This window comes from Coenobita brevimanus, chromosome 116 (assembly GCF_032717465.1).
Source record: "Coenobita brevimanus isolate Jiangsu-jjx chromosome 116, ASM3271746v2, whole genome shotgun sequence".
Lineage (NCBI taxonomy): Eukaryota > Metazoa > Arthropoda > Malacostraca > Decapoda > Coenobitidae > Coenobita > Coenobita brevimanus.
The window spans coordinates 14,392,874-14,415,626 of record NC_137069.1 but is presented as its reverse complement, the minus strand read 5'-3'; the positions used below and the strand labels follow the sequence as shown (position 1 = coordinate 14,415,626).

Here is a 22,753-nt window from a genome sequence, read left to right as displayed (position 1 = left end):
TCACCTCAAAGCACTCCCCTCTCTCTCGCTCACTCACTCCCCTTGCTCACACTCACTCACTCACTCCTATAGCACACACTCACGTCTACTTCTTTTTCTCCCTTTCCCACTTTCTCAAATTTTCTCTCTTTATGTTCTTAATATTTCACTTTTTTATCTCCCATTTTCTCTACTATCTTTTTTCTCTCATTTTTTTCTTTGTTTTTTATTCTTTGCTCGTTTTTATCTCTTATTTTCTCTTTGCCTCTCATTTTCTTTTTCTCATTATCTCATTCTCATATTCTCTCTCTCTCTCTCTCTCTCTCTCTCTCTCTCTCTCTCTCTCTCTCTCTCTCTGCACCTCGTCCCCTCTCTTCTTATTCGATATCGTTGTTCGAGCTTTCTACTTCATCTTTTTCCCCTCTTCCCCTTTCCTCTCCCCTCTTTCCTATATCTTTTCTTGTTTCCCCTCTCCTCCCCTTTCCCTCCCCTCCTCTCCCCCTCTCTCCCCTACATTCTCTCTCTCTCTCTCTCTCTCTCTCTCTCTCTCTCTCTCTCTCTCTCTCTCTCTCAATAAAGAACCAGGACTCGCAAACAGAAACTTCCCCTGTAAAAGTCAAGATAAAATAATTTCCTTTAAATAAACGTCTTCAGAATTCAGATACCCCTTCTTAAGAAAGCTGGCCGCGTCTTAGATAAGGTGCCCAGTAAATAAACGCAGCCTCTTTGTGCTAAAAGCTGGGGTAAAATATTTATCATCATCAGCATCAACATAAAAAAGTCCACTGCAGGATATAATGGTGTCTCCGTCTTTCGGTACGGTCTGTTGGTTTAGCCTGTTCCATCCTGTCCTAGCATTGTTGCTTGTATGAGTGTAGTTATCTAATGCAGGAGTAAACTGGCGTCTCTCTCTCTCTCTCTCTCTCTCTCTCTCTCTCTCTAATTTCTTGTTTTTAGCCACCTCGTCACACCTCTCTCCTCCTACCTTCCTTCTCCCTTCCACCTCCTCTTCCTATCCATTTTCCTCCACCCCTCTCCACTCCATTTCCCTCCCCCTCCCTCCTCCCTCACTTTCCCCTCTTTTTCTTTTCACTTCCCCTTCCCCTCTCCTTTCATTCCACCTAATTCAACTCCCTTCAGCCATTTCCACCCCTCTCCTTCTCACTCATCTCTTCCCCCTTCTCCTTTCATCCTCCCTCTCTCCTCCTCCCCCTTCCCCCTTTCCAATTCCCTCCCCTCTTATTGATATCTTTTTCCTCTCTCTCTCCTCCCTCTTTTTTCCCGTCATTTTACTTCCCTCTCCCCTTGCGTTTCTCTCTAATTTCTATCCCTCTTCTTCCCCTCTCCGCTCCCCCTCCCTTCCTTTCCCCTCTCGCACCCTTCCCTCCTTTCCTTCTGTTCCACTTGTCAACAGCCAAAATGGTTCTCATACGTGAGTATGTGTCCCTGACTAATTTGATAGCACTGATTTCAAATCGGACCAGGTTTCTTGAATATCAGACTGAAAACATATTCAGTGTGGCATAACTCGTCTCAACCTTGTAACATATATTGAGGCACACACAGATAATATTGTGATGATTAATAGTACAAAAATACGGAAATCCAATGCACATTTTATTAGCATGCAATGAAGTTTTAAAAATACTTCTGCACTTTGCTTTTCTGCTTGTTCAGCTGACTCTATTCACGTTGTAGCATCCAGCAGTAGTCGCCCATCATGTTGGGACTGAATTGGCCTTGATACCTGCTCTCCATTATAGCAATGTCTTGGTGAAACCTTTCACCGTGCTCGTCACTGATGGCTCTGAGGTTATCTGGGAAGAAATCGAGGTGGGAGTGAAAGAAATGAATCTTCAAGGACATTCATGAGCCCAGAGCTCGATAACTCCGTAACATGCCTGCCACAATTTCCTCGTAGTTGTCCACACGATGGTTTTCAAGGTAGTTCTGTGAGTCATTTACGAATGATTCCCATGCGTCTCTCTCCAGCGGGTTTAATACCTTGATGAAGTCATCATTAACCAGCATGCGGATCTGAGGACCATTCAAGACCCCTGCTTTCAACTTGGCTTCGGATACCACGTCACCGAACTTCATCGACAAGTATTTAAACCCAGTACCCGTTTGATCCATGGCTTTTACGAAATTTTTCGCCAAGCCCAGCTTGAGCTACACTGGAGGCAAGAATATGTTTTCTGGATCCACAAGGGGTTTGTAAAGACAGTTGAACCTTCCGGGTGCATATTTTGGTCTTGCCGGCTGTTCTTTTTTTACAAAGTGCTCGGCATTAGCTCGACTGTTCCACAAGCAGAGAAAGCTCGTGCTTTGTGTAACCGTTCTGAAGGCCTAGAAGTAGACTGATCACTTTGAGGTCCACGCATATATTCCACTGATGCTTCTCATACTCGACAGCGGAAAGCACAACCTTCATAGTTTCATAGCTCTCGGTCATCTTCTCTGCTTGTGCTATTGGCACGGATGGAAGCCAATTCCCGTTTTATAGGAGGACTGCTTTCAGAGTGTCTTTTTCTGACTCTGTAAACAGCCTCCAATCATCCGGCTTGTATGGATCAGACTTGCACAGTTGTTGCATGAGACACTGCATCATCACAATAGTAAAAATTGTTTGCCATTTTGAAGAACGCAGACAGTTCTCTATGCCGATGACATGCCGTAGTGATGTGCATCCCATCTTCCAGCAGGTTATGCTGCTTCAGTCGTGATCCCAGTAGCTCTGCCTTTTCTTTAGACAGATCAAGGTCCCTTATGAGATCATGAAGGGCTCCCTGGTTGAATGGTTTGGGCCCACTGTTTCCTGAGTCGTCCTGGTAGTCATCATCAATGGGGCTATGACTGGAATCAGATTCGCTGCTTAGCTCGTGTTCAGCAGGTGGGTTTGGAACCGGTAGTTCTGCACTGTGTGGCACTGATCGGATTGCAGAAGCGATACTGGAGTACTGTACGGTGGCTCGTGTCTTGACAGTTATTCCTTTGATGTTTGTGAGACAAGTAGCAGTCGATGCTGTGGTCTTTGGGCTCTCGCTACACCATTGGTACAGTGAATGGCAAATCCGAACTTCGTTTTCCGTGCATCCATTCACTCAGATGATTGACACAGGACCTACATGCTATGTGAGGCGCCCATTTCTTGTCTTGGCCAACGGACATTTGAAGTAGCTTTGTAGTTCACTCGAACAGCCTTCGTGTTTTTCTTGAGGCTTTCCGGGGCAAACACTCCACAAATGTAACAAAAACGGTCAGGATCGTTTACACATTTGCGACGTTCCATCTTTCACTACTGTCAAAGTGATTGAGAATTTCTGCAAGAATAGAAGTGGAAACAATATATGTAACCTGCCACAAAAATACAAATTTAATCGATGGAACTAAACAACCAAATGTATTAGTCACATCCTGTGAGCAAGATACACCGATGTACTGGTTTTCAAGAACCGGACCTGATACGTCCTTACTGAAGCCATAGTCGAGGTCAGCACCGTCGAGTACCCTGGAATCAGACCATTTCAATTCAGAACCATGAAGTATTTTTTTTTTTGGTTGACCAGTGTTCTCTGATTTTCTTCTTCTCGTTTTCTTCTCATTCTTTATCGCCCAATTTCATTCCTTCTCCTCTCCTTCCATTTCCATATCTCCCTCTCCATCTCTCCTCTCTTCACTCACCTCCCTGTCACTCCCCTCCCTGTCACTCCCCTCCCTTTTTACTTTACCTCCCCCTGTATACTCTCCTCCCTCTCATTCTCCCTCCCTCTCACTCTCCCTCTCTACCTTACCTTCTCCTCCCCTCACCCTTCTCTCCCTCTTCTCCTCATCTCCTCTATCCCCCTCTTCTCCCTCACTTTCATTTCCCGCCCTCCCTCCCCTCCCTCACCCCTCTCTTCTCTTCACCTCTTCTTCCCCCTTCCCTCTCTCCCCTCTCTTCTCTCCAGCCTCTCTTTTTCCCTTTCATTTTCCTCCCCCAACCTTTCTCATCACGACTATCCAATCAGTAAACACACACACACACACACACACACACACACACACACACACACACACACACACACACACACACACACACACACACACACACACACACACTATACATTCTCTCACTGTCTCCAGTTACCGCAATATTGAACATTCTTAACGATTTTCTTAAGATGTCTTCATTTTTTCTTGATTTTCTTACTCTTTCCTTGACCAAGTTTGTATGTCGTAAGAAAATTATTGAGACAGAAATTCTCTCTCTCTCTCTCTCTCTCTCTCTCTCTCTCTCTCTCTCTCTCTCTCTCTGTCAGAAATAAATATAAAATGTGTATACTCGCCTTCAGTCAAGATGCATCCTGTGTAATTCAAGATACCCCCCTCAGGCGCCGCGTGCCTCCGCCTCATCCCAATCCCTGTCTTCTAAGTCTGTGGATTGGCGACTTCTGACTTAGGCATCGTGAAGTGTTTGGATGCTGTTCAGGCTTTTCTTTTATGCAAGAAAGAAGGAACCAAAGGCCAGGCGTCAACTGCCATGTAGCCTATTCGATTTCATCTGAGAAGAGACGAACCACCCTGTTGAAAACTTGGAGGTGATTGGTCGTCTGTGTGCATTCAGTATTACCGGCTTATTGTATTTGTTTTTATTATAAGGGTTACGATATATGTTTGACGGTAAGACTGTCCCCAAATTATTATATATAGTTATCTGCAAAGATTAATTTAAAAACGGGGCCTTACAAAGTTTATCAGGTGGCCTAGATACGTGTAAAATTTTGAGCTCTCGGGACAAATCCAAACAATTTTCTTACTAGTTATATAGATAGATTGATTGATAGACAAATAGACAGATTCAGGTAGACGCTCTGAGAGTGAAATGGCTAAAGAATGGAATCCAAAGTCAAGGCCACAGCGAGCCTTCGAACGCGGCGAAAATATTAATCAAGAAAAACAACTGATAAAGGACAACAATATGGCGGGTTTATGTATTTTTTATTTATGTTTTTCTGTCTATCTATCTGTCTATCTACAGTATCTTTTACTGTGTGTATACTGGATTCATATAGTATTTTTTTTTCCCAGTTAGTCTGATTATGTGTGTGTGTGTGTGTGTGTGTGTGTGTGTGTGTGTGTGTGTGTGTGTTCTTACCTAATTGTATCTTTACAGGAATGAGTCAAGCTCGTACTGTCCCGTGTCTTAAACCATATTTATCGTACATATCCTTAAATTTGTGAATTGTTTTGGTACACACTATTTCATTCGGTAGTGCATTCCATTGATCAATTGCTCTGTTTGGGAAACTGAATTTCCTTACGTTTTTATAACCTCTCTTCTTATGCAGTTTTTTGCAGTGTCCTCTTGCTGATGCTTCTCCATATGTTAAGTAATCATTTATGTCTATTTTCTCCTTCCCTGATATGCACTTATATAGCATTATCATGTCACCTCTTTTCCTTCTCTCCTGTAGTGTTGGTAGATTCAGTTTATTTAGTCGTTCTTCATAGCTTAGGTCCTTGAAGCTTGGTATCCATCTTGTAGCGGCCCTTTGAACTTTTTCAATCTTGTCTATGTGCTTTTTGAGATGAGGACTCCAGACTACTGATGCATATTCCAGGGTTGGTCTAATGAATGATGTTATTATCCTTCTTAGCATGTCTTCATTTATGTATGTGAATGCTATTCTCATATTTGCAAGCAGTGTATACATGTTCCGTACCTTCTCGCTGATGTGGTCAGCCGGAGATAGTCTGTTATTGATAATCACACCTAGGCCTTTCTCTCTTTCTGATGTGTATAGGGTTTTATTTCCTAACTCATAATCCCAATCAGGTCTTTTTCCACTTTTACCAAACTTGATTACATGACACTTGTCCACATTGAATTCCATTTGCCATGTACTACTCCATCCATGAAGTTTATTTAATTCTTCTTGTAGCTCTTTACAAGAGTCTGTGTTAGTAATTCTCCTTTGTATTTTTGCATCATCTGCAAACATATTCAGATAGCTCTCATTTCCAGTGTTACTGTTTATATCATTTATATACACTAAAAACATGATTGGTGCCAGCACTGAACCCTGTGGTACTCCACTAGTCACTTCTTTCCATGATGAGTAGTTTCCTCTTAGTACTGTCATCATTTCTCTTTGTATGAGAAAGTCTTGCATCCAACAAAACAGTTTGCCTCGAGTTCCTCCTTGATGGTAAAGTTTCCATAAAAGTCTTTGGTGTGGTACTGTGTCAAAAGCTTTCTTGAAATCTAAATAGATACTGTCCACCCATCCTTCCCTTTCGTGTATTGTGTTTGTTACTCTGTCATAGTAGCTCAACAGATTAGTAACATATGATTTTCCTTTTCTGAAACCAAACTGTCTTTCTGTTATCATACTGTGTTCTTCTAGATGATTCACCCAAGCTTTTCTTATAAGTTTTTGTAATACCTTGCTTACAACACTGGTCAGTGTGTGTGTGTGTGTGTGTGTGTGTGTGTGTGTGTGCTCACGCTGATGCTGTAGCAGATGCATGTGCTGCCACCTGTACATCGTTAAAATAAACTTGTCTTCACTCAGGTGATCAATAGGTTCGTACTCAGCATGGATATATTTTTAAAAGATTCGTTCACTATATCAAAAATTAAAGACAGTAGATTAAAGATAGTTTTTTGATAGGGTGTCTTAAGAAACTTTAAGATGGGCGAAATGTTGTGAAAACTCCATGTCTTACTATACTCAGTTTTTTTTTTTTTTTTTTTTTTTTTTTTCGTGGAGGCGAAGATGCATTTGACAGGTTGGTGATGGTTGGCTGAATGCAACATATATCTGAGGGAGAAATTTGAGTTAGTAAATAATTTTCGATTCATATAACCTGGTACTGTATTTGAAATAACAACAGTGTTATTCGGACATGCTGCATTCAGCAAATCATCACCCACCTGTCAAGTGCATCATCGCCTCGATTAAAAAAAAAATTATAGTGATTGTTTCAAATTATTTCGATTAAATTGGGAAGATGCTCTCTCTCTCTCTCTCTCTCTCTCTCTCTCTCTCTCTCTCTCTCTCTCTCTCTCTCTCCTGCGCTAAACCTCGCCTCCCACCCCCTGCCCCACTGCCCCACACCATCCCCGTAGCCATCCCTCAGTAAACACTCCCCCACCCCCACACTACCGCAGTGCCCTTAACCCCTCAGCACACCATTATAGTACTGACCTTTACAAATCCTTACTAGTACCTATATCAACTACTGTTACTGTTACTATCAATATTATTATATCTATTATTCACTATTACTACTACTACTACTACTACTACTACTACTGCTGCTACTACTACTACTATTATTATTATTATTATAGTTATTATTGTTATTATTATCACTGTCGTCACTATTTTCACTTATTGTTGTTATTATTGTTATCAATTATTATTAATATTGCTACTACTACTACTACTACTACAACTACTACTACTACTACTACTACTATTATTATTATTATTATTATTATTACTATTATTATTATTATAGTTATTATTATTATTATCACTGTCGTCACTATTTTCACTTAGTTATTATTATTGTTATCAGTTATTATTAATATTATTACTACTACTACTACTACTATTACTACTATTATTATTATAGTTATTATTGTTATTATTATCACTGTCGTCACTATTTTCACATTATTATTATTGTTATCAGTTATTATTAATATTACCACTACTACTACTACTACTAGTACTGCTACTGTTACTACTACTACTACTGCTACTACTATTATTATTATCATAAGCAACTCACCTATCTCTGACAGTAACATTAACAATCATCTTATCTGTAAATCTATTTAATGTACAATAAATGAACTAACCTTTAGGCACCAACTGTGTATAATGATAAGGAAGAACCTATGAAGTAACCCATATGTATATTCTACTGGAGTTCTTCATTACTTCTGTAATAAATATATGAAGATTCCCCGTCTAAAACTGCAATGTAAATAATGGTACAATGAAACATGTAACAACACATTGTATAAATATAATGCTACTGGACATGTACCCAAATATGGTTGCAGTCTTAGAAAAAATTAGGCTGTCATTCTTCAGTCATATATTGTAAATACTTTGTGTCTATATTATGTAACAAGAATAGCACTGTTGGTGGAAATAAACATTATTATTATTATTACTCTCTCTCTCACTCACGTGTTTAGTGAAGTAGGTGGCAGTGATACATACGCCACATATTTCATCATCATCTCCATCACCCACCACCACCACCACCTACGTCTCCATCACCAATACCACCAAAATCATCATCATCATCATCATATCAACATCATCATCATCATCATCATCATCATCATCATCATCATCACCACCACCACCACCACCACCACCACCACCACCACCACCATCATCACCCCAGTCTTTTGTCTTCTCTCAGTATCGTCGGTGTCACTTCTCGGCATTTATCTTCTGAAAAAAAAAAAAAGAAATCCGGTTAACAAAGATTAGGTGTACTAAACCGACCTTATGTGTTCGTTTCACATTACATACTTGCTGATTTTGTACTGGATCTTTATTTTATCAAGCCACCATTTTCTTTACTGCACAATATGACAGAGAAGGAAAATATTGTTGCAACTTTCTCCCTCCTCTGCAATATCCACGAGTTGCTCAGTATTGCACGGTAAGCCTTCTCACTTTTTCCTGCCGGCTTCGTTTGTTAGATTTAGTTGGAATGAGGAAATCCGTCGGGTTTTCTTTCTCTTCCTTGTTCTGACATACAGTAGTTGATACAACAGTCATAGAACGCACGAGAGAGAGAGAGAGAGAGAGAGAGAGAGAGAGAGAGAGAGAGAGAGAGAGAGAGAGGAAAACCTATGATACAGACTTGAAGAGCAGGAGAATGTTAATTGAAAAAAAGATACCTGCTTAACCGTGAGAGAGAGAGAGAGAGAGAGAGAGAGAGAGAGAGAGAGAGAGAGAGAGAGAGAGAGAGAGAGAGAGAGAGAGAGAGAGCGAGAGAGAGAGAGAGAGAGAGAGAGAGAGAGAGAGAAGGAAAAAGGAATTTGTCAGAGTGGAATTATCAGCGTCCTTTCCATTATAAATTCTTTCACTCTCTCTCTTGGTTGTCATTCTCAGGCTCCTATGACTCACTTTCAGCTTATTAAAATCGTCTGGCTTTAGCTGAGAATACTAAAGTTGTTCCCACCTTGAGAGGGTTAGGTTAGAGCTGTCAGGTCACGTCCTTCGTAGAGCAGATAACACATGGACAAGCAGGGTAACTGAGTGGCAGCCCAGAGATGGAGGCAGACATAGAACAAGAGAGATGGAGTGAGAGGAAGAGGCAAACAGAGAACAAGATGGAGAGATGGAGTGAGAGGAAGAGGCAAACAGACAACAAGATGGAGAGATGGAGTGAGAGGAAGAGGCAAACAGAGAACAAGATGGAGAGATGGAGTGAGAGGAAGAGGCAAACAGAGAACAAGAGAGAGAGATAGAGTGAGAGGAAGAGGCAAACAGAGAACAAGATGGAGAGTTGGAGTGAGAGGAAGAGGCAAACAGAGAACAAGATGGAGAGATGGAGTGAGAGGAAGAGGCAAACAGACAACAAGATGGAGAGATGGAGTGAGAGGAAGAGGCAAACAGAGAACAAGATGGAGAGATGGAGTGAGAGGAAGAGGCGGGCAGAGAACAAGATGGAGAGATGGAGTGAGAGGAAGAGGCGGGCAGAGAACAAGATGGAGAGATGGAGTGAGAGGAAGAGGCAAACAGAGAACAAGATGGAGAGATGGAGTGAGAGGAAGAGGCAAACAGACAACAAGATGGAGAGATGGAGTGAGAGGAAGAGGCGGGCAGAGAACAAGATGGAGAGATGGAGTGAGAGGAAGAGGCAAACAGACAACAAGATGGAGAGATGGAGTGAGAGGAAGAGGCGGGCAGAGAACAAGATGGAGAGATGCGAGGCTTATATTTCCTGGACCTCGATACTGGGTTACTGAGTTACTGATTCCCTAACTCAGTGTGTGGGTGACTGACTGGCTGACCACTTGCATCTTCACCTTGGGAGATGGCTCTGAAGAACACTCCCTTCCGGAAAGTGCCCGTGTCGTGTGTCCAACAATAAGAAGTGGGAATAAGTTCAGAAATCGGAAAGCGTGGATAGGAGACTGTACTTCTTTCACTCTAACGACCTAAAATTGCCGTCTTCCCATCTTTAATGCTGAGTTGTAACAGAAGATTAATACAAGACTTTGATGCCAGCCACAAAGAAGTGCTATGGAAGGGATGTATTGCCGTAGCATTAACTTTTTCTGCCACTGAGCTATGTGAAATAAGCTGCAAAAGGACGAAAGTCAGGGCCAAGTTATGGTGAAATGAGTATAGTTTTTAACCCCTACACCGCGGGCATGTTTACCTATGTTTTGCGTGTGCCGCGGGGTTATTCGGGCTCCGACAGACTCTCAAAAAATATTTGTCAAAAATCAGTTATTAGTCCTAGAATATTAAAATTATATATGCTTATGGCACATACTTTCAGCTTTCTCTTGGAATGTTTGTTGAGCCTTCGTCAGTTACCGTAGGACTTGTGGAGACCTCTGAAGTTGGGTAACGAAGTCTCCACTTTACACTTCCCGACAACCCGTAATATGATTACCACAGCCAGATATTAACACTATAAACACTACTCTATGATTTTCAAGTAGTTTGGGATCCATACTCCAAAAAAAAACCCACTGTGAAAGCAATGAAAATTACGAGCGCGTCTGACCGTCGCACTGGCACTATTTCGCTCTTGGTACTCTGTCATTTATTATTCATAAAACCCCTCACACTTTATATTTCTGTTACTATATAACACTTATATATATCTACAGTCTTTATCCATAAGTTTCCTTCAGTAGTATTAGTTTATTGTCACTGTAGGGATTCAATTTCTTTCAGTAAAATACGTAGCATTCACTTTCTCGTCCTGTATACTAGCATTGAGAGTGAATGTCACTTTCATCTTCACTCTCATAACTCATAGTATTCAGACATGCTAGAGTGAAACTTTCACTTTCATTACTCCTAGGGTATATACTCGTATTCTTATAATACTACTCATTTACATTTCTATTTACGTTCTCTATTTTATTTACGTTATTTACATTTCCATTTTATTTACACTGTGTTATGCACTGTCACTTGAAGTAACTTATAAAACTATTTTCCATTGTTCACGTATATTTACATTCATTACTTTCACTTGCTGTTTACACATTATTTACACATTATTTACAATTCCACTTGCACTGTTTTACTCAATAGAAAGATCGTAGTCACTCTTTTATCAATTGTCAGCCCTTTACCTCTTTCCACACGAGGTTTAGTAGGGGGTAAAGGTCACAGGGCCCATTGCATGGGGGCGAAAAAGTCCCTGAAGTCAGCAAGAAGAAACAGACGTACCTCTACTTCGGAAGATGAGAGTAAACTGATAAGGGAGGGCCGTGGTAGAGGCCTACTTAGGGGATATTCAGTGCTACCAATGTTAGCTCTTGAAACAGCTATGTATAGCACAAATGATTGGCAGGAAATCTAGACAATACATTATAAATTAGGTAGTTCCAGGTGAATGTAAATATCACTTAGGCTTCTCCCTTCCCTCCTTACATGTATATTTATTACGAAAATAGATTATACAGCATATTTCAAGGGGAAAAAAACAGCGAAAATTAGCGAACGAGTGCACGTGAGGTGTTGTCAGGTGATAATTAGCCAATTCCAGGTGTATGGCACTCTCACTTACCTTATTTCTTTCTTGTATATATTATTTGGTATAAGAATAGGACATAGGGCTTATTTCAATGGATGAAATCAGTGAAAAATTCCAGGGAAGATTTACTTAGCTGTAGCACGGCTGGGCAGGCGAGAGGATAGGGTAATGGAGGGGGGGTAGGAAGGGTAGTCAAGAACGGGGAGAAATGGCTAAATTGTCAACAATGGCTGGGAGTACAGATGAGATTAGGAGTGCTGACTAGTGTTGGACATTGACAGTACTGATAGATGATACAAGCCCCCACTTGGAAGCCCAGGTGAATTCAAAATAACACAGAATCACAAAAGCGACGCCCCGCGGTATGATCCCTTGCTCCCAAGCGTCACGAAAGTGACGCCCTGCGGTTAAGGGGTTAATGAAAGCAAATGGTACCTGCACTTAAACAGGGACAATGATTTGAAACTTGAGGAAAAGAATAATGTTAGGAAATTTCATATGTACTATTTACTATCACAGACCATCCCATGCCAGAAAATTACCTACGAATATTTCCCAGTCCTCCCCGAGCGTAACAGAGTATCCTTCCTTCTAAATTTCGTTTCTGTATTTCATTTGATTTCTCATCGGTGAAGTTTTGATCGTGATGATGATGATGATGTTGATGATGATGACGATGATGATGATGATGATGATGGTTGTTTTTGTTGTTGTTTTTGTTATTAATATTATTATTATTATTATTATTATCAAAATATAAGGTTCGCCATGGTAGTGAAAGAGTTAACAAAATTCAACCCCCCCCCCCAAACTGTTCTCTGCCCCAACCTGGAATTGATCTCGCGTCCTTCCAGTCAGCTGTCCGCATCTCCACCATCCCCTACACACCCCACCCTCTCTCTCTCTCTCTCTCCACATAATCTTCCCTCATTAATCTCTAGCTACCTTTGTTCTCGGTTTCTTCCACCTGCGAATTGGACGTGCTAACCACCAACCCCCTACACACACACACACACACACACACAAATTGTGTGTGTGTGTGTGTGTGTGTGTGTGTAATAATAATAATAATAATAATAATAATAATAATATTAATATTAATAATTGGTTTATTGGGTTAGCAGTGATACACTGACAGTGTACATGGGGTTCACTTAACATAGTTTATGCTGAATCTAGGACTAGACTGAGTTAATCATGTGCACAATGGATGGAATGGCGCTGTTCTTGTACCAGTCAGTCCTCGGCGCTCTGATCAGCACAAGCTTGTTAATGTGCCTTGTAGCGCAGCGTGGTGGGGGAGCGTCAGGTGGGAGGAAGTGTCGGTGACAAGGGTGACATAATAGCCCCCTCCCAAACTTCCCCAGTGCCTCCCGATGCCTCTCGGAAAGCCTTGGCAGACTCAGGGTAGTCAGGGCGTTGTCGTAGCCGTCATAGGCAGGGCCCAGGATGATCTTGCACACCCTTTTCTGTGTCCTCTCCAGCTGCTGTTGTTGTGTGAGGGTGAGCGAGGAGGATCATGCTGGGGAGGCGTACATGAGGGTAGGGAATATGAAGATGGTATAAACTCCACGTAGCTCCTTCGCTGGCGTTCCCAGTGACTTGAGTCTATGCAGCATGTACAGTTTATATGAGGCTGTCCTCACTATGTTGATGACATGTTGCTTCCAGCTCAGCCTGTCATCCACCGTTACACCGAGCAGTCTAGTGGACTGGACCAATTGGAGGGGATGGGCGCCCACTGACAGCTGGGGACGAGCCATGGCCTGTGAGGAGGTACAGAAGTGCATCACCACGGTCTTGGTGTGGTTGATTGTCACTTTGTTCTCCTCAGTCCACTTCTTGAGTCTGTCCAGGGTGGACTGGAGTGGCGAGTAGTCCGGCTGCCTGGTGCTGATGGGAATGCCAACGGTACTGTTATCAACATACTTCCATTGATGCGGGATGTCCGTGAGGGCATCGTTGATGAGGATGAGGAAGCACAGTGGACCCATCTTCGTACCCTGGGGAACCCCACAGATCAGGGGGAGGAGGGAGGAGATCGACCCCTGATACCTGACGGCCTGATGTCACCCAGTGAGAAAGTCAGCCAGCCACGCTGTCAGCTGTGGATGGAGTCCCAGTCGTATGGCCTTGTTGATGACAACAGTGTGGTCAACAAGGTCAAATGCCTTTCCAAAGTCAACAAAAGCGACAGCCAGAGAGGTGTTGCGTTTGTCCAGGTGGCTGTGTAGGAAGTCAAGAAAACTGACAATGAGTAGTGGAGGAGGACTTCATGTTACCAAATTGTTGTATATCTATTGAGTTTTTAATTTTATCATATGCCAAGTCGAAAACAAAATCCTCGCAAATAAGGCTCGGGATAGGGATAATGGCAATTGGTCTGAGGTCACTCAGTGACTGTGGGCTATGGATTTAGGGGATGGGTGTTACGTAGGAAATTTTCCAGTCACTGGGGCAGGAGTTTTGAGATAATGAGGCATTAACTATGGAGGACAGCGAGAGAGCAAGTTCTGGGGCAAATTCGTTGTAAATTTGGATTGGCAGGTCAGAAGGTGTAGTAGATCTGTTATGCCTCAGTTTCTTCAATTTTGTAGCTACGTTGGCCACCTGGACAGAGGGGGGATGGTGAGGGGGAAGGGAGGGAGGCAGGTAGGAGAGAAGGGTCAAGAGGGGGCAGACTCTGACAGATAGAGGCAAAGTGACTGTTAATCTCTCGAGCTGCTAGGTCAGGTGATAAGTCAGAGGTACAGGGAAGAATAGAAGTTTGCTTTTGTAAGTCACAAAGAGCTTTGACTCTACTGAACCACCCACTGCTGTCTTGCTGTTTGAGGTGATGTAGTTTATTTGGGTAGTAGGATGACTTGGCTGCCCTGATCTCCCTGATGACCCTGTTCCTCAGGGACCTGAACAGGACGCGGTCGGTGTAATAAGTCCTGTTGCATTGTTTGATGAGTCGCTTGAGGCGTGGTGTCATCCATGGGGCATCGGATGTATCCACAGAGAAATCTTTGACAGGGAAGAAGTGGTGAAAGGCTTCAGTCGTAGTTGTGGTGTAGTTCCTCCACTTGGTATCTACATCCTTCAGCGTCCAAAACTTCCCTCCACTGGTGTTGAATTACCCACCTTCCAAACTCCCTCATGGCAGAGTCCGGCATAGGACGGTGGTATCGGGTGACCCTTTGCCTTGGCATGGAGGTGTTAAGTGCCGGCGTCCATAGAATGGTGATATGGGTGCTCCGGCCTAGAGGGGGGAGAGGTCGGGGAGGGGAGTACTGCTGGGCCATACCAGTGATGATAAGATCGAGGGTTGTTTGCTCGTGGGTGGGGAAATTCACGACCTGAGTAAGATTAAGCTGGTGTAAAATTTCACTGATGTCCAGGCGAGTGAAGTCCCCACATACAACCAGCTTTGCAGCAGGAAATCTCACTCGTAGGGCGTCGGCAGTCTCAGTGATGTGATTGGTGAGGAGGTGGGCGGTGGGGGCACGTGGAGGGTGATACACCACACACACGATGACAGATGCAGTGTGACGGGGGCGGAGACGGGGGTTTAGCCTAACCCACAAGGCCTCAACTCCCTCGGGAATCTCAACACTGAGGTGTGAGGGATTCAGGTTAGCGTGACAAAACAACGCTACCCCTCCACCCCTGGGGTTAACCCTGAGATGGTGAAATAACACAAAGTTTTGAATGTTACACAATTCAGGGGTAATCTGCCACGCCTCTGTAATTGCCATCATGTCACAGCCTGTAGTGCGCACTGCTTCGATCACTTCTTCCATCTTGTTGGTCAGTGAGGTTACGTTGGATAGGAGGAGGGTAGGAAGGTTATGACATACACGTGGCACTTCACAAAGGTTGCGAGGTCTTGGTACAACATTTTTTGTTTTCTTTTCGCTCGTAATCACAGGCACTGTGCGCACAATCCGTCTACCACCTCGTTCACCACGATTGCGAAAAAGTTCCAGGTCTTTCAAGCACTGAATCACTGAACTCGGTGGATAGCCGCATCCCTGCTTCAATTTGTAAAGTTCACTGGGTCGGTACCGGTAGATTGGAAGAGCGCACATTCTGCCACTGCACATTCACCTCAGTCATGAACCTTACGTGCAGGGTAGGGGACAGGGTCAACAGGCTGAACCCAGGCTGCTACGAAGCGCCAAGTCACACCAGGGGCGGAAGGTCGCGTAAACACGTCCGCTCGCCGCCACGGTGTGTGTGTGTGTGTGTGTGTGTGTGTGTGTGTGTGTGTGTGTGTGTGTGTAAACACAGGGTTGAGGACGCAAAATACTACCCTCTTGGAATTTCCTGGTCATGTGTTGTGTTGTTGACCGCGAGAGAGAGAGAGAGAGAGAAAAAAAAAAAATAGAAATGGTAGCTTTGGAATGGAAGGGAAGGGGAGAGAGTAAGAGAGTGAGAGGGAAGGAAGAGGGATAGAGAAAGTGGAAAACGGAAGAGAGGGAGATAATACAGGAAGGAGAGGAAAGGAAGGGAAAGAGGCAGATAAAACTGAGAGAGAGGGGATGGATAGATGAGTAGGAGAGGGAGAGGGGGAGAGGGAGGGATGGAAGTAAGAAAAGGAAGAGGAGAAGGGAGGGGAGAAAACGGAGAGAAAGAGGAAGAGACTGGAGAAAAAGGGAAAAGGGAGGAAGGGAAGGCAGGAGAGGAAGAAAGAAAAGACGAAGGAAAGGAAGAGAGAGGAAGAGGGGGAGGAAAAGGGGGGGAGGAAGAGGAGAGGAAAAGGGGGAGAGTTAGGGGAGGAGAAAGGGGTGAAGAAAGAGGGAAAGGAGAGGAAGAGAGGGGGTGATAGAGAGGAAACGGACGAGGGGAGGAGAGTTATGGGGAGTAAATGGGGGAGAATGGGTGGGGAAGGAAGGTGTTTCTGCAATTCTGTCTATATATCTCTGTGTCAAGCTATCTGTTTTTTTATCTATCTCTGTGCCTGTATTCATCTATAGATCTATCTGTCTATCCTTTTATGTCTGTCTGTATGTCTATATACATCCATAACTATTTACGTACCTATCTATCTTTCTATGTATACCGGTTTATATATTTATATCAATATATATATAAAAGTATATTTGATCATTTAGTTTTCAGTCTATCTATCCATTTGTCTTTATATATATATTTACTTACCTATCTATCTATCCATATATCTATCACCCTATCTACCTATCTGTATATCTGTCTGTCTATCTACCTACATGTCTATCCATGTATTTATCTATGTTTGTCTACCTACCCACCCGTCCATTCGTGCATGCATGCATCCACCCATCCATCAACCCACTTATCAACCATCCAACTGTCCATCCGTCCTATTCTAATTATCTGTTTATTTATCGATTCATCCATCCATCCATCCGTCCATCCAACTATCCATCCATCCAAGTCTTTCTCTCTGTCTGTCTATCTTATCATCTATCGGTCCATCCATCCATCTATCGATGCTCCAACCATCCATCCATCCGTCTGTGTAAGCCCGTCTCTAGAATCATCCATCCATCCACCCAACTGTCTATCTTTCCATCCATCTATACACCCATCAATCCCTAGCCGGATGCTGCATCAAGTGAGGGGTGCTCAGAATGCACTCCCGTATTCTCTCCTTCATCATGCTCATTCCCTTGGCAATATTCTCATTTTTCTATCTATTGTTAGTGCAACCTCGAAAATAAATATATAAAATTTTTTGGAAAAGCAAAGAAAACGGAGTGTGCATAGGCAGAAAATGGAAAAGTCAAGAGGGAAAAAAATCTGTGAAAAAAGTGTAGGAAGGAAAATTGTGTGTGTGTGTGTGTGTGTGTGTGTGTGTGTGTGTGTGTGTGTGTGTGTGCGCGTGTGAAAAATCAGATGAAAAAGAGGGTAGTGGGCATAGAAAAGGGACACAGAGAAAGCGGTAGGTTGGAAAATTACGGGAAAAGCAGAGGAACGTGTGTGTTTAAATGAAAATTGGGGATATATCTTGAAAAGAAACACACACACACACACACACACACACACACACACACACACACACACACACACACACACACACACACACACACACACACACACAGAAGGAAAAAAGACTGCTCCCTTCCCGTCCGCATCAGGGGCGCATCGTCTGGAGATCACGCGAAGAAGAAAAATGACTGTAGCCGAGAAACACATTTGGCTCGAATTCTCCTTGGCTCTGGGGGCTCGTAGTCGAAATGGAGATTACGTAACACCTTTTCTCTAGGGATTCATTCTGCTTGTTACACTTCAGCATCTTCTTGTGTTTTATTGATGGTAACTTTATCGATATTAGATAGATATAGATACAGTATTATATAGGAGAGTGTTACGGTGCAATGCGCAAAATAAATCGCTAAGGAAGAGGTGATAAGGAGCCACTTATACCCTCTGTTTATAATACCTTGCATTCCCATCTCAGAAATCTTAAGCTTACCCCCCAAGAAGAGTGTAAGACGCAAGATTTCAGATTCACAGATTAAAGTATGCAAGACACTGATCGGACTATATATCAGTCTTATTTCTTTTCTACTCTCTCTCTCTCTCTCTCTCTTTCTCTCTCTCTCTCTCTCTCTCTCTCTCTCTCTACATATGCAAGCAGTGTATCCTTCACGATGTTGCTTTCTTTACCATAATATTTCCATCCCATTCCTATTCTTCTCTTGATTTCATTATAATGAGCTGTCTGAACGCCTGCCAACGTAATATTTATTCTTCAGTACACACTATGATCCTTTCACTGTAACTTGGCCCAGATTTTTGTCCTCTTGCATCTTATTTTACGTAGCTCAGTAGCAGAATATGACAATACTGTTGCTGTTCATCTTTTTCATGCACTTCTTCGTGACTGATATCGCATTCTAGTAATAACCTCGTGTTAAAACTCAGCAAGCAAGGTGAAGAGATGGCAATTTTAGGCCAGGTTAGTGTGAAAAGGGCATAGTTCTTCATCTCCTTTTTTTTTTTTTTTTTTAGGAAGAAGGAACCAAGGGACAGAAGGCCGCAAATCGTTCCCTCCAAGGAAAAAAAAAAAAAAAAAAACGCTGAGTCAAATTCAAGATCCTTTCATTTCGATATGCCTGGACACACTGCTTTTGAAAGACTGGAGGTCATAGGCAGTAGGAAATAGACAGAGGAAGACAGTTCCAGAGTTATCCGGTTGCATACATGAAGGACTGGGAGTTACGGTTAATTCTTGTATTGGAGAGATGGACAGAAAAGGAATGAGAGTTTGTTGCTGGACGGGTGCTACGAGCTGGGAGTGAAAATAATGTTAACTTTCTTCTTCATAGTCACCTACAGGCCTGTCTTCCATCTCTCATAATTCATGTCATCTACCTTTCCTTGTACTGTACAGTCAGCGCCAATAGTCGTGTCGTGAAATTTAGCGAAAACATAAACCGTCGAGCTAAACGTCTGATATATTCCGTCGTCTGGTAGGGCTTTCGTAATGTTTCACGAGTTACATTTAATCTTCGGACAGAACCGCGACACGACTATTGGCGCTCACTGTACAATCAGCCAAAGAAGTATGGCACACCTGGGCTACGATGGAGGTGAAAATGAGCGAATTCTACAGACACACCTGAATCTGTTAACCCAGTGCCTTAAAAAACACAGCACCCAGAATGTAAACTTTATTTGTGCCATTTCGAGTCTTAATAATGATCAAGGATAATATTTGCACTTACAGTCACAGCACGCTCCATATATCACAATGCTTCGTCCAGGTTTCTTCGTCTCTGCCTTCATCTTCGCCTTCTTCTTCGTCCTGGTATTCGTCTTCACCTTCTTCGTCCTCTTCTTCTTCTTCTTCTCCTCCTCCTCTTCCTCCTCCTCCTCCTCCTCCTCCTCCTCTTCTTCTTCTTCTTCTTCTTCTCCTCCTCCTCCTCCTCCTCCTCCTCCTCCTCCTCCTCCTACTACTACTACTACTACTACTACTACTATTGTTTTTCTTCTTCTTCTTCATCTTCTATTGTTTTTTTTCTTCTTCTTTTCTTTCTTCTTCTTCCTCACTTTCAGCTGCGCCAATTCGTCTTCAGGTAATGTGGGTAAAATAATTTTATACCTTTATTAAATCGAGGAGGTTAATGATATAATAAACCACGGAATAGAAAGCGTTAAGGGTTAATGAAGCCAGAAATAAATTAAATTGGTTTCAGCACGAAATATGAATGTTGCAGCACAAAAAATAAAATTGTTGCAGTACTAATAAGAATGTTGCAGCACGACTGAAAAAAATGTTGCTGCAGGAATAAAAATGTTGCAGCAGGAATAAAAATGTTGCAGCACGATATAAAATGTTGCAGGACTTATAAGAATGTTGCAACACGAATTAAAATGTTGCAGCACGAATTTTCAAACGTTGCAGCATGAATAATAATGTTGCAGCGCGATATAAAATGTTGCAGTACTTATAAGAATGTTGCAACACGAATGAAAATGTTGTGGCACGTACAAGAAGCACGGACGAGGCGACGCGCACGGCAGGGGATTAGTCAGCGTCAACAAGGAAAGGGAACAAAGAAAAGAACAAAAAAGAACGATGAACCAGCTGGTAATTCTCCCCTTCTCTCTCTCTCTCTCTCTCTCTCTCTCTCTCTCTCTCTCTCAAACACCAGCGACAAGAGGCCACAAGTCCCACTCACTCTCTCTCTTTACCTGCAAAACCTTCATCACTTTTTACACTCAAACTTTTCCATAAAACTTGGGTTATGTATAAGTTTCAGAATTTAGTGGACGCCGGACCATTGACTTTCGCCATATTCTCTCGTGGGCTTGGTAGACTGTGTAGCGCCTCTTCCTGAGCGATTTATTCTGCACTGAAGAGCTTAATACTCGCTTGTGTGTGTGTGTGTGTGTGTGTGTGTGTGTGTGTGTGTGTGTGCGTTTTGTAAATATAAATGGATGTGGGTAGGTCACGTCTTTCGTAGAATAGATAATAATAGATGGACAACCAGGGTAACTAAGTGGCAGCCCAGAGATGGAGTGAGAGGAAGAGGCAGTGAGAGAACAAGATGGAGAGATGGAGTGAGAGGAAGAGGCAGTGAGAGAACAAGATGGAGAGATGGAGTGAGAGGAAGAGTCAGAAAGAGACCGAGATGGGGAGATGCAGTTCACAGATTTGCTAGGACTGGATGGAACAGGCTAACAGGCAATAGGCTGAGTGGAGAAAGATAAGGCCTTCGTTATGAGGTGAACTATCTAATACTGTGGATGATGATGATGGTAATAATAATAATAATTATAATAATAATAATAATAATAATAGCAGCTGTCATTGTTGCAATCCCAGAATCATCTGAACGTGGACCCGGTGGACTGCAAGCAAAAGAAATCCTTTCTCTGTCGTCTGCCATCCACCTTTCGAGGGATAGGGGGGAGTTTAGGGACGTCTATCTAGGCAACTCCACCGCCCAGTCATATCAGTGTCACCACATGAAGGCGTCCCTCTCCAGCGCATGTAGTCAATATGAGGATGAAATGTAGCCTAAATAAAATACAAGTGAATATTACTGTGTCAGGTCCAGAAATATACTGTATAAGGGGTGCTGTTAAGCTTCCTGTGCCAAAGAATATTCGATCCGTTCAGTCCTTAAAAACATTACCAACATAGGTAGGAACAAGGTGATATGGGAGAGATGTTAGTGAGGCTCCCAGGTAATTATACGGTCCTTTGATTCATTACTTACATACAAGAGAATATTAAAGTGTTGCTCTAAGAACATGGTTTGGAAGACTTGTAAGTCTAGTAAACCTTGGAGAATATTTACGTGATATTCAGACACACTATGGTAAGGAAGAGGTGCCGATAAAACACTTATGGCAAGGAGAATATTTCCCTCTGATTCAGTAATAAGATACCGTTCAGGGCCCTGCTGGAAGGACACACGTCAAGAGTGAGAGTACTGGAAGTGAGTTATTTGAGAGGAACATGTGGAGTTACGTGGAGAGGCAGACAGACAAATAAGGAAGCTAGGGAGCGTTGTGGTACTGATGTGGATGTCATTGAAAGCGTAAGGAAAAACTCTTGATATGGTTTGACCGTGCGGAGAGGATGGAAGAATGAGAGACTGACTAGAAGAGTGTATGCAGGTGGGGTGGAGGGGGACACCAAAGGTGAGATGGAGGGAATGGTTGGAAGGATATACGAGAGAGGAAGATGTGATTCAGAGGGAGGGATACCAAATGTCAGGACAGGGCAACATGGAGACGATTTGTTTGTGGCCACATCTTGCGGGATTAAGACGTCTGGCTAGATATAGGTATATAGTAGAGGATAGATAGACAATATTAACCTTCCGTATACAGCAAAAAACTGGTAAAGAAGTGGTAGCAGTCCACCTTCTAAGACAACGAATGGATTAACGTTGCTGCAAATAGAGACGTAACACAGCCTCTAAATCAACAAGAAAGTCAGCGTTCCTTTTCCTAAAACCAGGAGTAAAGAGGTAATCGTGAGCCTCCGAAGCCAACACGTCCTAAGTCCTGTGGGGTGGGAGAGTCAGCTGTGAGAGTGAGAGAAGCAAGTCAGTCGAGCTTAGGCTGCGGTGGGGTGAGGGTGCCTGTGTCGAAGCTCCCGTGGGTCGCTTTGTTTTGGTCACGTGTGCTAAGTTCCGTCGCTCTTTCTCATGGTGGCCAAACCCACCCTAAGGATTACTTGCTTAACCTTGGATACCTGAGCTTCTACGAGATGTTCAGGACTTAGACTGAAGGTAAGAAAGAGGAGGAGGAAGACTGGTCTGGTTAAATGTGTTGTTGTCTTGTTGAGTCGAGGGTGTGTTGTGAGGCTTCGATCGGTTGCCGTTTCGTTCCTCGTTCCTGTTGGGAAAATTACAGGGCTAGGTTAGGAACGCTGTTTGGTGGAAGCGTGTGTATTTGAGTGTTCGGTTTTGTGTGTGTATGTGTGTAATGTGTGTGTTTGAGTGTAATTTCGAACAAATAAATATTAAAGTTAGGTTGGGGACGTGGTTTTGGTAAAGGTGCGTGTGGTTATATGTCAGGTTTTGCTTGTTAGTGT

At 42.9% G+C, this 22,753-nt stretch overlaps 1 pseudogene; it reads right to left on the bottom strand.

Annotated features, from left to right (window-relative positions):
- Nucleotides 1-15,800, bottom strand: part of LOC145418793 (uncharacterized) — a 76,601-nt pseudogene extending 60,801 nt beyond the window's left edge.
- Between the last annotated feature and the right edge of the window lie 6,953 nt (nucleotides 15,801-22,753).